The sequence below is a fragment of the Monodelphis domestica genome, chromosome 2 (assembly GCF_027887165.1).
Source record: "Monodelphis domestica isolate mMonDom1 chromosome 2, mMonDom1.pri, whole genome shotgun sequence".
NCBI classification, from domain to species: Eukaryota; Metazoa; Chordata; class Mammalia; order Didelphimorphia; family Didelphidae; genus Monodelphis; species Monodelphis domestica.
The window spans coordinates 507,125,987-507,142,122 of record NC_077228.1 but is presented as its reverse complement, the minus strand read 5'-3'; positions in this window follow the sequence as shown (position 1 = coordinate 507,142,122).

Here is a 16,136-nt window from a genome sequence, read left to right as displayed (position 1 = left end):
AAGACTCCCTATCCCACCCCCTTCATCTCTATCTGCATCCACACCTCAAATGCAATACTCAGCCTGCTTTGGCTCTTTACTAGGTCCAGGAGCAAATAAGAAATCCTGTTGATTCCACTCTTCTACCTTGCTCCTCCAAGAGCGCTATAGGATCCTGTGGCCCTGGCCCAATTGCCGTTTTGAGCCCCAAACCCTCAAGCCCCCACCCTGAGCCTTACATTGGCCATCATCCCCTACGTCTGGAGGTCTCTACCTCCTTGGCTCCCCAAGCTTCTTCTAACTCTCACTACAGTCCCACCTTCTGCAAAAAGTCTTTCCCAGATATGGACAGAGAAAATCTGAATGTTAAAATGTCAAAAAAACAATTGTCAAATATCGGTTCTACACATAACTGGTTTTTTTAATTGGACAAAAAAGTTTTCCCAGTCCCCCTTAATGCTACTGCCTTTCCTCCAAATTTATCTAATATAGAGCTTATTTATCCATAGTTTGCATACTGTCTCCTCCAATAGAATGTAAGCACCTTGAGGTCAAGGTTTTTTTTATTTATTTTTTAATTGATTAAGATCTATTTCCATATTGTTTTCACTAGGGTGATCGCTTGGAGTCTACATCCCCAGTCATATCCCCATTGACCCAAGTGATAAAGCAGTTGTTTTTCTTCTGTGTTTCTGCTCCCACAGTTCTTCCTCTGAATGTGGATAGTGTTCTTTCTCACAAGTCCCTCAGAATTGTCCTGGATCATTGCATTGCTGCTAGTAGAGAAATCTGATACATTTGATTGTACCACAGTGGATCCTTCTCTGTGTACAATGTTCTCCTAGTTCTGCTCCTTTCACTCTGCATCAATTCCTGGAGATCATTCCAGTTCACATGGAATTCCTCCAGTTCATTATTTCTCTTAGCACAATAGTATTTCAAAGATTCTTTTTCATCTCCAACTCTTAGCTTAGCTTAGTGCCCAGCACAAAGGAGACACTTAATAGATGCTTGTCAAATGTTTATCCTTTCATTTCCCCCACCCTCAGGTCCTACCCAGAATTCCTCACTTCCCACTGTCTCAATCCCTCCCTATTTCACCTGCCCAGCTTAGAGAACACTGATCTTTCCTCTGCTTCCTCCACCTTCTCTCCATCATGGTAGAGCGAAATCTAGAGTTTCAGTTCTGCCTCTGACAGGAGCTGTGTTACCTATCTCTGATCTTCGACTTCTTTTCTCAGAGAAATATGAATATGAAATTCAAATATGAATAAAGATCTGTACTTCTATAGGAGGTTGAGAGCAACAACCTTAAAACACCATCTTTAGGGGCCAGTTAGGTGGCTCAGTGAATAGAGAGCCAGGTTTGGAGTTGGGAGGTCCTGGCTTCAAAAGTGGCCTCATACTCTCAGCAATACAATGATCTAGGACAATACTGAGGGACTTAGGTATGACAGGGAATGCTCTGTCCATCTTCAGAAAAAGGTTCCTTGGAGTCAGATACATTTATGGTTTTATTGTGTTTTGGTTTTGTATGAATGTGCTCTTACAACGATGACCAATGTGGAAGTGTATTTTGCATGACTACACATGCATAACCCAGATCAAATTGTTCACCATCTCTGCGAGGGAAGGAAGGGAAGGAGACAATGTGGATCTTATAACTTTGGAAAACGTATGTTGAAAATTATTACATGTAATTGGGAAAATAAAAATTCTTTGAAAAAAAATGACCTTAGACACTTCTTAGCTGTGTGATCCTTGGCAAGTCATTTAACCCTGATTGCCTACCTCTTACTGGTTTGTTGTCTTGGAACCAATACTTGTATCAATTCTAAGACAGAAGGTAAGAGCTTAAGAAAAACAACACTATATACACACAAGTAGTTGTTTTTCTATTCCAGGAAAAAATAGGACTGATTTTTTGATCATTCCCTTTAGGGAGAGAGATGCACAAGCCCGTCCTAAGGAGAATAATCTTAACCTCAGTGAGTCCTGGTGCAGAATCTATTCTGATCTGAGAATCAATTAGGCAGTGAACAGTTATTAAGTACCTACAAGTGTACCAGGAATTGTGCTAAGCACTGGGGAGTCTAATGGGGGAAGAGCACAAATAAGTTATATATTCAGTCATGTCCAACTCTTCTGACCCCACTGAGGGTTTTCCTGGGGAGGGAGGTGGAGATGAAGTGGTTTGCCACTGCCTTCTCTAGCTCATTTGACAGATGAGGAAATTGAGGCAAACAGGGTTAAACGACTTGTCCAGGGTCACAAAGTTAGTGTCTGAGACAAGATTTGAACTCAGGTCTGCCTGACTTCAGGTTCAGTGCTCTATTCACTGCATTATATAATGACTCTACAGGATAAATAGAAAATAGCTAATGAAGGGAAGGCACTAGAATTAGAAGAGATTGGGAAAGCCTTCCTGTAGAAGATGTGAATTTAGTTGGAAAACTAGAAGGTGGAACTGAGTAGGAAGAGCATTTCCAGGCATAGGGGACAATCAGAGAAAATGCCCAGAGTGTCATGTATAGATGAGTAGGTGTAGGAGAGTAAAGTATAAGAAGACTGGATTGGGGAGGAGGGAGAAGGGGCTTCTGAAGGGCTTTGAATGCCAAACAAAGCATTTTGTTCTTAGAGGCAATAGGAGCCACTAGTTTCTTGAATGGGGGAAGGGGACATGGTCAGCCTTGTGCTTTAGGAAAATCCCTTGGGGGCAGCTAAGTGGCTCAGTGGATAGAGTGCCAGGCCTGTAGATGGGAGGTTCTGAATTCAAATTTAACCTCAGACACTTTCTAGCTGTGTGACCCTTGGCAAGTCATTTAACCTCCCTTGCCTAGTCCTTACCTCTCTTCTGCCTTGGAACCAATTATAGGGAGGCAGTATGATACTATAATGAGACAGGAATTTTTAGAGTCAAAAGATCTGTGTTTGAATCCTGGCTTTGCCACTTATTAGCTATGTGACCCTGGACAAGTCACTTAACTTTTGGCTCTCATTATTTTCATCTGTAAAATGGGAGAGAGGGTTTGTATTAGATGGCCTTTCAGCTCTTAATCCATAACCTGAAATGATTAAGATCACTGGTGGTTAGAGGATGGATTGGATTGCAAAGAGACTTGAAGCAGGTAGACCCCACAATAGACTATTGTAATAATCAAGGTGTGAGGTGATAAGAGTCTATACCCCAGTGGTAGCCGTGTCAGAGGACTTAAGGGGGTGAACTCACCATGCCTTACCAACAGCTTGGATGTGGCAGGTGAGATTGAGTCAGAAATCTAGGATGACTCTTCAGTTGGGAGCCTCAAGGACTGAAAGGATCGTGTTGCTTCCTTCAGTGACAGGAGATAGAAGGCAGGAAGGGTTTTGGGGGGAAAGGTTCAATTTTAGATATGTTGAGTTTAAAATGCCTATTGAACATCTAGTTAGAGATGTCTAAAAGGTAGTTGGTGAGACCAGGAGTCAAGACAGAAGTGAAAAAGTGAAGTGTGAAAAGTGCTGATGGAAAAGAGAAGGCAGAGTCCTTGGCGATACCTCCGTAATCCAATGGCTTCTTCTCCAACCTCAATCTCCTTGACTTCTCTGCAGCCTTTGACACTCTTGACCACCATTTCCTCCTTGCTATGTCTCTCTTGATTTTCTCTCTTGGTTACCCAATTCTCAATCTTTTTTACTCCACTGACCTCATCCAGGTCAAAATCGTGAAATGTAGCTATCCTGAAGGACTCCCATCTTCTCTTTGCCTTCAATACTACTTTGCTTGATTCTCATGGACTCAATTATCTCTTTGCTAATGACTTTCAAATCTGTCTTTCCCACCTTAAACTCTCCATCGACTCCCGGTCTGGCATTTCACTGGTAACTTTAGAGAGGGAAGTTTGGTGGAATGATGAGGTAACAAAACAAACAAAAACAAAAACATGGTAAGGGGCTATGAAGAGAGCCAGAGAAGAGGATGGGAAAACATCTATAATAGATGACCTTCTGTAGTTATCCAGGTAAAAGGCTCAAGCTAGGGTTTCTGAGAACGGAAGAGACATGAACATGTTTGTATAAAATAAGGAAAGAACCAGGAGAGAGGGAAAGATTGAAAAGAAGTATAGGAGGGATGGCCAAGGCCACCATCTGTGGGAAGAAACTACATGGAATGGCATCCTGCTTATGTTAGTAGAAGAGTTAGTGAGACAGCCACAGAGTCATGGCGGACTCTCACTCACCTTTGTATATCCAGGCTGTTGCCAAGATCTCCTAATTTCATCTTTGCAGCATCCCTTGAATGCTCCCCACCCTGATTCAGACCCCCTCATCATCTGACGCTTAGACTATTACAAGGCTTCCTACTGCTGGGTAGGCTTGTTTCAACTCTCTCCCCACTTCAATTCATTCTTCATTTAGTCTCTAAAGTGGCTTTCCTAAATCTCAGGTCTGATCATGTCAGATCAATATACTACTCAATATACTCCAGTGGCTCCCTATTGCCTCCAGGAGCAAATACAAAATGCTCTGACATTCAAAGCCTTTCCCCAACATATATTCTTCCATCTAGTGACACTGACCTTCTAGCTGTTCCATGAATAAGACCCTCCATCTCCCAAATCTGGGCATTTTTTCTGACTGCCCCCCTTCTCTGGAATGCTTTCCCTGCCTTGGATCCAACTAGTGCCTTCCCTGGCTTCCTTAAAATCCCTTCTTTTCTTACTATTTATCTGTCACTTCCTATTTATCTCATATATACCTTTTTGGTATGTACTTGTTTGCCTGTTGACTGCCCCCTTGGATTGTAAACTACTTGAGGTCAGGAACTGTCTTTTGCCTTTTTTGTATCCAAAGTGCTTTGCATAGTGCCTGGCACACAGAAGGTGCTTACTAAATGTCTGCTGACTAAATGATCAAGACAGAGATGAAGGAGTTGATAATGGCAAAAGGCATCTGAGCGATATGAGGAAAAGAGAGGAAACTCATGATGAATGCCCAACATTTTAAAAAATAATATGGGAAGGAGACGAAGCTGGATAGCTCAGTGGATTGAGAGCCAGACCTGGAGAGGGGACATCCTGGGTTCAAATCTGACCTCAGACACTTCCTAGGCATGTGATGTGAGCAAGTCCCTTAATTCCCCATTGCCTAGTCCTTACCACTCGTTGTCTGCCTTGGAACCAATATATAGTATTGATTTTGAGACAGAAGGGAAAGGTTTAAAAAAAAAAGTGAGGCAAAGTTCTCAACTGATAAGGAAGAGGGAGGGAAAGCATAGGAGGTTAGAAAGATGAAAAGGTTTGGAAGAGCCTTGTGGAGAGAGGGATAGTGAGTAGATAAGGGAGACAGAAGTAGTGAGGGCTCAGTTCAGCTTGTGTGCCATCAATTTGTAGTGGAGCCAGGCAGAAGGGTTAATTTTCTGTAACTCAATTTGGCAGCAGGAACAATAAGGCAATTTTGGGGGAAACAGCACTTCAACCCTGTCGTGTTCAACTGGGACTCCACTGACTCTTGCCTAGAACATGGGGGCAGGACTCGGGCTCTGAGTCATTCTCTGAACCTCTCTCCTCTTTCTACCACTCTATAAGTCAATATTATGTGACAAGCTGTGGCCCTCCGGCCCCACTTGGAATCCCTGTGATCTCAGTTTTAGATGGCCTCATCCAAGGCTTCCGTCCCTGGCAACAATCCCCAGCATTCTCGTACCTACCTATGTGGGCCGTATCCCTCCTTTGCCTCCGCCCTGCCCTGCAAGCGTGCCCTCTGGGACCCAGTTCTCTTACTTTTTTGTTACCAACATGGACATGTTTTAAGTCACTTTGATGTCCAGATATAGCCCTGCCTCCCGAGATCCAGGCCTTGTAAGAAAGTTTTCAGTAAAACTATCCACACGGTCTGTCAGAGTATACAATGTTCCCCGCTAGTCTCTGACCTCTCCCAAGAAAAGAGCAGTATTTCTATTAACAAAGTGCCCTTCCTACTAGCCCCACGTCCTCTCCCCAATACTCTGTAAATAGTTCAGATTGAATTTCCTGGGTGCCGAGTTCCTTGTAAGGGGCCGGATCCTTTGGATCTGACCTAGAGCTTAGCATACAGCAGGCGCTTAATAAAGGTTTCTTGAATTGAGCCCATTTCGCTGCAAAGGCATTCTGTTTGTTTTTCGTCTCTGGCAGGACTCCCCTGACTAGGCAGTGACTCATGCCCTGATGAGCTTGTGGCAGATACTTGGACTTCAGGATACACAGTTCTTTAGGAGGACGCCTGAGCTGTAAAAATGGAACCAAAACATAAAGAAGCCATAGACAGAAGGGGTCCTATTCAAGCAAAGGGCAAGGAGCAGAGGGGTGGGTGGGGCATTACCTGGGCCGGGACTAGTGCTGGAGTTTCATATTTACCCAAGGAGGGATGGGGAAGTCCCAAGGTCACGGAATGATTCAGCTGCCAAAGAGGAAACAAAGTTTTCCCTTCTTCCACCCCAAGTGAGACTTTTCTGCCAAGGAAAGGGGTAGAAGAAGCAAAGTGCCCCCAGAATTCATTCATTCACTCCATCAAGGAGGCTTCAATCATCGACTGTGTCCAGGGCACCGGGCCGAGGCCCTGGGCTACGTCTGATAGGAATGGAAAGCCACATGAACAGGCCTTGCTCTTAAGAGGCTTACAGTAGTCCAGGGGACATAGAAGCGTCTTCCTTGGATATAAGGGAAAGTGAGGCAAGAGAAAGGAGTCCAGTCCATCAACAGGCATTTATGACTTTGCCAGGCACTCCTTTAGCCTCCAGAGACACAAAGATAAGAACAAACAACCCCTTCCCTCAAATTGCTGGCATTCTATTGAGAGAGATAATAAGGATATATTTCCTTACCTAAGGAGGAGAGAGAGAGAATGGGAACAAACACTTATTAAACACCTACTGTGTTCCAGACACTGTGCTAAGCACTTTACAAATGCTAAAAAAAAAATCAAGGTGATACAGTGGGTATAGCCTGAGGCTTGGAGTCAGGATGACCAGAGTTCAGATCCAATCACTTCCTATGTGATCCTGACAAGCCTCTCAGCTGCTGCTGGCCTCAGTATCCTTACCTGTTAAAGGAGAATAACAGCACCTACCTCTCAGGATCTTGCTGGATCCTTCTCCAGATCCTGCCCTCTAAGCACAGGCATCCTTAGCACTGGCCCGGCTTCTCTTCTCCCAGGGAACTACTTCACTTGGCAATCTCCTCAGTCCATTATCAACTCTATGCTGATGATTCTCAACTCTTATCTGGCTTGCCCAATCTCTCCTCCCATCTCTTAAGGCTCTCATCTCCAACAGCCTTTCAGACATAGACATTTTAAACTCAATATGTCCAAATCGAAGTCCAGGATCCCCACCAAAGCCTCCCCTGCCTCCCAGACTCCCTGTTAATAATTGTAGAGGACCACAGCTTGCCCCCATCCCTCCGTCTCAAAACCCAGGAGACATCTTGGACTTCTCACCTCCTACATCCAACTGCTCCCCACCCTGGTGCAGGCTCTTATCACCTGAAGCCTGGCCTATGGTAGGCCTGCCTCAAGTCTCTCCACACTCTAATCCATCCTCCATTCAGCCACTAAAGTGATTTCCCTAAATCTTCCTTTCTCTCTCTGTCTCCCTTCCTCCCTCCCTCCCTTCCCTTTCTTCCTATCTTAGAATCAATACTAAGTATGAGTTCTGAATGAGAAGGGCTAGGCATCTGGAGTTATGTGACTAGTCCAAGCACCTAGGAAGTATCCGAGGCCAGATTTGAACCTTGGTCCTCCTGTCTCTCTATCCAGCGAGTCACCTAGCTACCCCCCATCCCCAGCATCTTCCCTCTATTAATTAGAATCTCCGATTTATCCTGTATATGGCTTTATACATTGTTTTATGTTTCTCTTATTAGATTGTAAGCTGCTTGTGGGCAGGGACTTCTTTTGCTTAATACACTGCCTGACACATAGTAGGTGCTTAATAAATGTTTGCTGATTATTGAATTCATTCTTATAAAGGGTTTAGCATAGTACCTGGCACATTGTTGTTGTTCAGAGGAGCCAGATTCTCAGTGACCCATTTGGCACATAGTAGGTGCTTAATAAAAGTGAGCTGTTATGATTATGCAGCAAGGGAAAGCCTTAGCAGCTGGAAGGGTCAGAAAAGATTTCCTGTCCACAGTGGTATTTGGAACTAGGTCTTGAGGGAATAAGGAATTCAAAGAGGCAGCTGTGTGGGGTGAATGTATTGAAGGCTTGGCTGGGGGTAACCCAGAGAGGGAGCCCCTTTTCAGAGGAACAGCAAGAAGACTGGGCTGGCCACAGGAGTTCATTCATGTATAATGGGGTGGGAAAGGTAGCCAGCTCAAAAGCTGAAGGGCTTCAAATGCCAAACAGAGGAGTTTGCACTTAATCCTAGAAGCAACAGGGTCTGGTCAAGGAATGACATGGTCAGATTTGGGCTCAGGAAAATCACTTTACTTGTCTCAACCCACAAATCTCTTTCAAAAACAAACAACCCTCCGCTTCTGTCTGAGAATTGACATCAATGATTAGTTCCAAGGAAAAAGAGTGCTAAAGGCTGGGCAATTGGAGATAAGTGACTTTCCCAGGGTCACACAGGCCTCTTGCTCCTAACCCATATTTATCTCACTTATCCATAGATGAGTACATTAGACAGGGGAGGCAGGCACTGTCTTTCCCCATTCTTTCTATCTTTCAATCCACCAGACTTCACGAGGAGCCTGGAGTGTAGTAAACCTTAAGAAATGATGCTTGTTGACCGGGTGATGGATGGAATGAAGGGAGGCCTCTCAGCAGGCTAGTGGAGTGCTCTGAGTGAGAGGCTGACAGTAAATGGAGGAGAGAAAATGCACACCCTCGGGGCAGGGATAACAAACCCACTGGACTGATTAGATAAGCAGAGCCGCAGGGTAGAGTCAAAGATAATCAGCAAGATAGAGAGATAAATGGTAAACAAGGGAAGGCTTTTTCCATGGAAATGACATTAAAGGAGGCCTTATCATAAGAACCTCTGGGCCTTTCCTTGGCCTCCCTGCAGAGCCCTCCAAGACTGGAAGGCTTTATTTGCTCCTTTAGAGAGTGAGCTCCCTGAGGGCAGGGACTTTCTCCATTTTCCTATTTGTATTCCTAGGGCACCGGGTAGGCATTTAATAGGGCAAGCTAGGGGCAATTATGTGACTCAGTGGATTGAGAGCCAGGCTTAGAAACTGGAGGTCCTGGGTTCAAATCTGCCCTCAACTATAGCTGTATGACTCCTGGCAGGTCCCTTAACCCCAGTCGCCCAGCCTTTACTACTTTTCTACCTTGGAATCAATACTTAGTATTTTTTTTTTAAGGGAGACAAGCTGGGTGGCAAGTCACCGAATCCTGTTTGGCTCAGTTTCCTTATCTGTCAAATGAGCTGGAGAAGGAAATGACAAATCACTCCAGGATCTTAACTGTGTGACCCTGGACAGGTCACTTCACCCTGTTTGCCTCAGTTTCTTCATCTGTCAAAAAAATAGAGAAGGAAATGGAAAACCACCCCAGGATCTTTGCCAAGAAAACCCTAAGTAGTGTCTTAAAGGGTCAGCCATGATTGAACAACAAAGCACTTAATAATTTTTCACTCATTCATCTTGCCAAGAGGACAATTTTGGGAAACTAGAAGGTGGAAACAGGGCAGTTCTGGAGAGAGAAGGCTTTGGGGAGGGGAAACAATTCTATTTTAGAGAGAGTGAATTTGAGATGTCTGTATCTCAGGTTAGGGAGGGCTTCATGTAGGAGGTGACCCTAGGTTGGGCCTTGAAGAAAGGGGAGGGACTCCTACAGATGAGTTGCAGGGGATATAGGTAGGAATAGTTCAGACCATGAATGGAGGAAAGCACCAACAAAGGTAAGGAGAATATTCAAGGCAAGACCAAGGGAGAAAGTGTAGCCCAGCCTTCTGTTAGATGGGGCAAAGGATAGGGTGCTGGGTCTGGAGTCAGGAAGTTTGTTGTTTAGTCCTTTCAGTCATGTTTCTCTGTCTCTTCTTTAAACCCTTACCTTCCATCTTAGAATCAATACTAAGTATTGGTTCCAAGGCAGAAGGGCAATAAGGTCTGGGCAATGGGGGTTAAGTGACTTGCCCAGGGTCACACAGCTAGAAAGTGTCTAGGGTCATATTTGAACCCAGGACCTCCTCTCTCTAGGCCTGGCTCTCTCTCTGTGAGCCACCCTGCAGCCCCCATGTGTCTGACTCTCCTTAACCCCATTTGGGGTTTTATTGGTAAAGATCCTGGATCGATTGGCCATTTCTTTTTCCAGCTCACTTGACAGATGCAGAAACTGAGGCAAACAGGGTCATACTGCAAGTAAGTGTCTGAAGCTGGATTTGAACTCAGGGAGAAGATTCTTCTGGGAGCTCTGTGCACTGTGGCGCCATCTAGTGGCCAGCCTGGCACATAGTAAATACTACTTTGTGTTTCCAAATCTGTAAAATGAGGTGGTTGGACTGGCTGATCTTCCAGGTCCTTCTAGCTCTAAATCGCATGATCTCCCTCTTTGGCAAGAACATAGAAGAGCTGAATGGGAATAGGCTGGGAGAAAGGAGGCGGCGGCGGAGTGTGGTGGGTCTGGAATAACCTGATCATGACTGTTCTTTGGGCAAGGGGAAGACAAGGATCAGAGCATATTAGCAACATTGCTTGGGTAGAGACTTAAAGGATGCTTCTGTCAGTCAAGCAGTATTTGTTAAGCCTCTGCTGTATGCCTGGCACTACAAGGAAGGCAGATCTGGTGGGAGCCCACAGTGTAATAGGAGAGAACATAAAACAACTATGTACAAAGAAGCTACAGAAGGGATAAAAAGGAAGTAATTAACAGAGGCTAGACGGGTGAAAAAGCAGGGGGAGAACGAGACCTAGAGACTGGCCGTCCTAGGTTCAAATGTGGCCTCAGATACCTCCTGCCTGTGTGACCCTGGGCAAGTCACCTAACCCCCATTACCTAGCCCTTACAATATTAATATTTTGTATCAATTTTAAGTTAGAAGGTAAGAATTGTTTTAAAAGAGCGGTTGGAAAAGTCTTCCAAAAGTAGGGATTTAACAGCGGGCTAAGACACAAGAGAGAAGAGAAAGGAGCATTCCAGGTGTGAGGGGCAGACACAGAAAATGCTCCGAGTCCAGAGATAAATGTCTTGATCAAGGAACAGCAAAAAGACCGATGTCACTGGATCCAGAGTCCATAGAGGGGAGGGGGCAAGGTATGAGAATGGAAAGACAGGAGGGGGTTAACTTAGGAAGGGCGTTTAATATCAAAGGGAAGGCTTTGTATTTGGTTCCAGAGGTAATAAGGAGCCACAGGAGTTTAGTGAGTAAGGGAGATGGCATAGCCAGACTTGTGATTTAGGATGGACTGAAATGGTCAGAGATTTGTGGCAAGCTGACACCAGCAGGCTATTTCAGCAGTCCAAGAATAAAGAAATGAGGGCAAGTGGTGATAGTATCAGAGGAGAGAAGGGAGTGGATTTGAGAGATGTTAGAAGGATAAAATCCACATGCCTTAGCAAAAGATTTGGGTGTGAGAGAAAGAGAAGTCAAAGATGACACCTAGATTTAAAATGAAAAATGCTAACCACCTCCAGAGAAGGAGCTGATGGAGTCTGAATACAGAACCAAACGTCCTTTTAAAAACAAACTTTCTTTTTCTTGTTTACTTCCTTTTGGTCCATGTTTTCTTTCACATTGTGGATAATATGGAAACATGTTTTGCATGAGTGCATGTGTATAATCCACAGAAAATTGTTTGCCTTCTCAAGAAAGGGGGGAGAGCAGTGAAGGGAGGAAGAGAATTTGGAACTCAAATTTTAGAAAAATGAATGTTACAAATTGTTTATACTTGTAATTGGAAAAAAATAAAATATTAAAGGATGACACACGGGTTGTAAGCCTGAGTAAGGGGGTTTGGAAGGGCTCCAGGAGAAGAGGGTTTGAGGGGAAAGGGAATGAACTCCTTTTTGGACACTGGGTTTGAGATGAAGCAGTTGCAATGAGAGGTCACCAGAGAGGTTAGAACTGAATGAGGAGATCTGAGAATCATCGAATCATTGATCATTGAATCAATGGTCGCTGATGAGATCAGGGAGTGAAATAGTATGGAGGAAGAAGAGAAGGGTCCTGGCAGATCCTCAGGGTTAGTTGTCAGGACCTGAATGAAGATTTGGCATAGCAGAGAGAAGAAGGTCAGGTAGGCAGAAGGAAAAGCAGGAGAGGAGAATATCCTGAGTAGCAGGAGAAAGTGATTGATAGTGTCAAAGGCTGCAGAGAGATCAAGAAGGATGGGGACTGAGGAGAAGCCAGAGATTTAGGCTGTGACAAGATCCACTGTATCTTTGGGCTGAATGATGAGGTCAGCTGCCAGATTCTTGAAAAGGGAAAGAAGAGGAAGTGGAGGCTCTGCCAGAGGCAGGATGTACAGAGAGCTTGGAAATGAGGAGGGAATGAACAAAGCTGCTGGCAGCAGGAGCTGAAGGAAGAGAGAGAGGGGGCTACCGACAAATTGTCAAGGTAGAATGCACCAGGATTTGACAATTATTGGATAAAAGGGGAGTGAGGGAGAAGGCATTTAACTGGTTGAAAATGTGGACACCAACACCTAAAAGTAGGGCAGTATCATCAACAGATATAGACAAATAAGGGGAGGTGGAGAATAGGTTTGGGGGTGGTGGTGATAGTGAGCTCAAATTTGGACACATCAAGTTTGTATACAATCCAGGTAGAGAGGATGACCAGCAACTAGTTGAAAAAATGGGAACTTCAGCTCAGGGGAGAGCTTGAAAATGGAGATAAAAATAAATAAATAAATTATCCTAGCAGTGTTTATATAACACTTAAAGGTTTGCAAAGAATTTACAGGTTCCTACCCTTATACTTCACAACATCCTTGCAAAGTAGAGGCTCTCAGCATCCTCATTTTACCTTGCCGAGGATCGCACAGCCAGTAGGTTTCTGAGGCAGCATTTGAACTCACATCTTCCTGATGTCATGGCCCATATTCTACTCATTGCCCCATCTGCAGTTCAAAAAGATTTGGGCTTCATAAACTGATAGCATTTTTGAGATGGAAGATACCATCTTCCAATCTAGTCAAATGCCATCTTCTCATGTTGCGTTGAGAGTTTTTTCCATTACAATTTACCTGCAGGGGTGATACCTGAAGGTATGAGAGCAAGAAAAGAAGGCCAACAAGAAGACTTTTGAGGTGCCCACTTCAAAACATTAAAAAATAAAACCCCTCACCTTCTGCCTGAGAATCAATACTGTGTATTGGGTCCAAGCCAGAAGAGAGGTAAGGACTAGGCAACGGGGAATTCATGACTTGCCCAGGGTCACACAGCTAAGAAGTGTGAGTTTTGAACCCAGAATCTCTTGTCTCTAGGCCTGCTTCTCAATCCACTGAACCACCTCGATGCTTCTGGGGTGTCCATTTTCTAAACAGATAAGGTGGCAGCAGAAGGGGCAGTCTGAGAGAATGGAGGTGAAAGAACCAAGAGGGGCCATTTCAGAAATCTAGAGAAAGTAGGGAATGGAGAAGGGGTTGAAGGGCCAAGGCCTCAGGTGTCCCTGAGATCAAAGAAAACCTTAGAACACTCAAAAAAGGATTTAGCTCCAGCATAAGGAAGTCCTTGAGAAGTTTAAGTACTTTTACTTTTGTCATTTCAACCTGTCAAGAATGTGGTGAGGACCCAGATTTCCGGGGTTAAGCCTGAGGCGGCCCAGGTGACTCTGAGCAGAGAGAGGTGGTTGTTTTCTTCCACAGGCGTCTCCTTCTCTGATAAAATGACTGGCCCGGTCCAAAGACCCAGTGATGGAGAGGAAGGGCTGCTTACTGATAGACAGCTGGGCCGGGAGTTAGGAAGAGCTGGCTTCCATTGCCTCAGACACACTGACCCGGCCACATCCATCAAACAATAAACACTGATTATGCACCTACTACTTACCGGGCACTGTGCCAAGCGCTGAGGATTCAAAGAGAGGCAAAAGACAACCCCTCACCTCAAGGAGCTTATTATCAAATGAGGGAGAAAATGGCCAAACAGAGACAGAGCAAGCCATGCACTCCCCTAAATAGGAAGGGACGGAAGGAAAGTGCTGGGACTGAGGGCTGAGGGAAGGCTTCCTGTAGCTGGAATTTAAAGGAAGCCAGCAAAGGAGGAGGTAAGAAGAATTTCCCTCCTCACGCATTAAGGTTCTCGAGTACAAAATGGGCCGCGTTGATTCTCAGGAGGCTGCTCTGACTTAATTTGTTCAGGTCTTGAGCAAGAGAAAATAACCTGAGCCAGCAAAGGCGGGGATGGGTCAAGTGTTAACTCTTAAGCCTTGCAAGGGCTGGGGGGGGGGGGGTTGACATTTGGGGGCCTCCCTGGCCTCCTGATGGAATCCTGCTCTCAGGTCTCAAACAGGAAGTGGGCCTAATTCTAAGCTGTTGCCGGCGCCTCCATAAATACCTCCTAATAATGGGGATGAGGATAATTAGGCGAGGCTGGGCTTCCCTGGCTTCTGAGTGGGTGGGAGAGGAATGTAGGAGACATCAGGGCTGGAAGAAGGGGAGCTCGCATGGGACCTCTCTTTGCTCCCACCTCCAGGGGTCCTTCTGCCTCTCATCCCTTCCAAGTTCAGGAATGGGAAACATGGATTCAACTGTGCAAAAAGGTACTTGGGAGGTATGGATTTGGACAACCCAGGCTAGGCTCTCAGCCACTTGGCCACCCTGATGATAATAACAACTACTAGCATGTCTACAGCTTTACAGGGGAACTCTTTGGAGCCTCACAAGAATTCTAGGAGCTGGGTGCTAGTGGGATTCCCATTTTAGATGATGGAGGCTGAGCCATTACGTGATTGAGGCAGGATTTGAACTCGGGCCTCCCTGATCCCAAGTTCCGGTTTCTATCCAATGCACCAGTGAACGCCCTTATGATGTATCAGGGCTTTAGGGGGAGAGGAATCTCTGAAACTCTTAGGTCTTCGGCTTCTCTACTCTTCGTCCTCTTCAAGAGATTTAGTCCCTGAAACTCTGCCTGGAAAAACTGGAGAGAGTGGCTGGGGCAGGCCACAGCGCCGTGAGCTCTCTCAGGGCTCCGATGAAAGGGATGCCTATTCCCCTGACAAGCTTGGCTTGCTCCAGAACTCTCTTACTTAGAAACGGCCCAGGCCTGGGGAGCCAGGCTGGGTTAATGTGTAAGCCACACAGGAGCCTCTGGAGGGGGAGAGTAAACACCTCTGGGGTTTGGGGAAGGGGGACAGAGGAGGGGGGTTATTTGGCTTCCCCAGAAGCTCTGGGCCCTGAGGCATTCCAGGGTGAGCCAGGCTTAAAGGCCGAGCAAGCCCAGGCATTTCCATCTCTCCAGTGGGTGATGTAGAGACAAGAGGCCCGGCTGCTGGAGCTCAGACAGAGGTGTTTGGGCCGGGAGCTGGAGCTGGGCTGGGGCCATTCCCCTCACTCGGCCTGGCGGGCAGGAGAGCTGGATCTGGATCCGGGCGGCAGGTCCCTGGGCTTCTCCGAGCCTATGAGGATGACAACAGGGACATTCCCGACTTCGCAGGGAATGGCTCTGCGGAGCTTAAAAAGCCAATAGAAACGGGCCATCAGGGACCCCGACGTCCGGCGAATTCGGGGCCCCGTCGAGGGAGGCCCAAGGGCTCCCCCTCGGTGCTCACGTCCACAGGAGAGCGTTTGTCCGGAGCCTGGCACCACAGCAGGCGCTGGATAAATGCACCGGCTCCGTGCCAAAGTGAACATCTTTGTTCACACCTCCCCGCCCCGCTCCGGGCTGGGGCTGGACGCGGTGGGCTGGGGGCTCCACCGTGCAGCCACACTGACACCTAGTGGCTCGGGTCAGAGAAGCCCCGGCCGTTCCGGGGCCCCGGGCACGTGCGGGGGAGGGGGCGGAGCACCCCAAAGAGGGGGAGCGAACGCAAGCCTGTCATGGGCTCCGACGGGGCGGGACGGACATGGGCAGGCCGGCTGAAGGCGAAGGTCACTCCCGGGACCCGAGGGATCGGAGGGGCCCGAGGTGGGAAGGCGGCCGGCCCCCCCAGCCGGGGCCCGGTCCGAGACGGACGGCCCCTTCCCTCCCCCGGGGGTGGCGTTGGGCAGTAGGCGGGGGAAGCCGGGGCAGCGCCGGGTTAATGAGGCTGGGGGAGG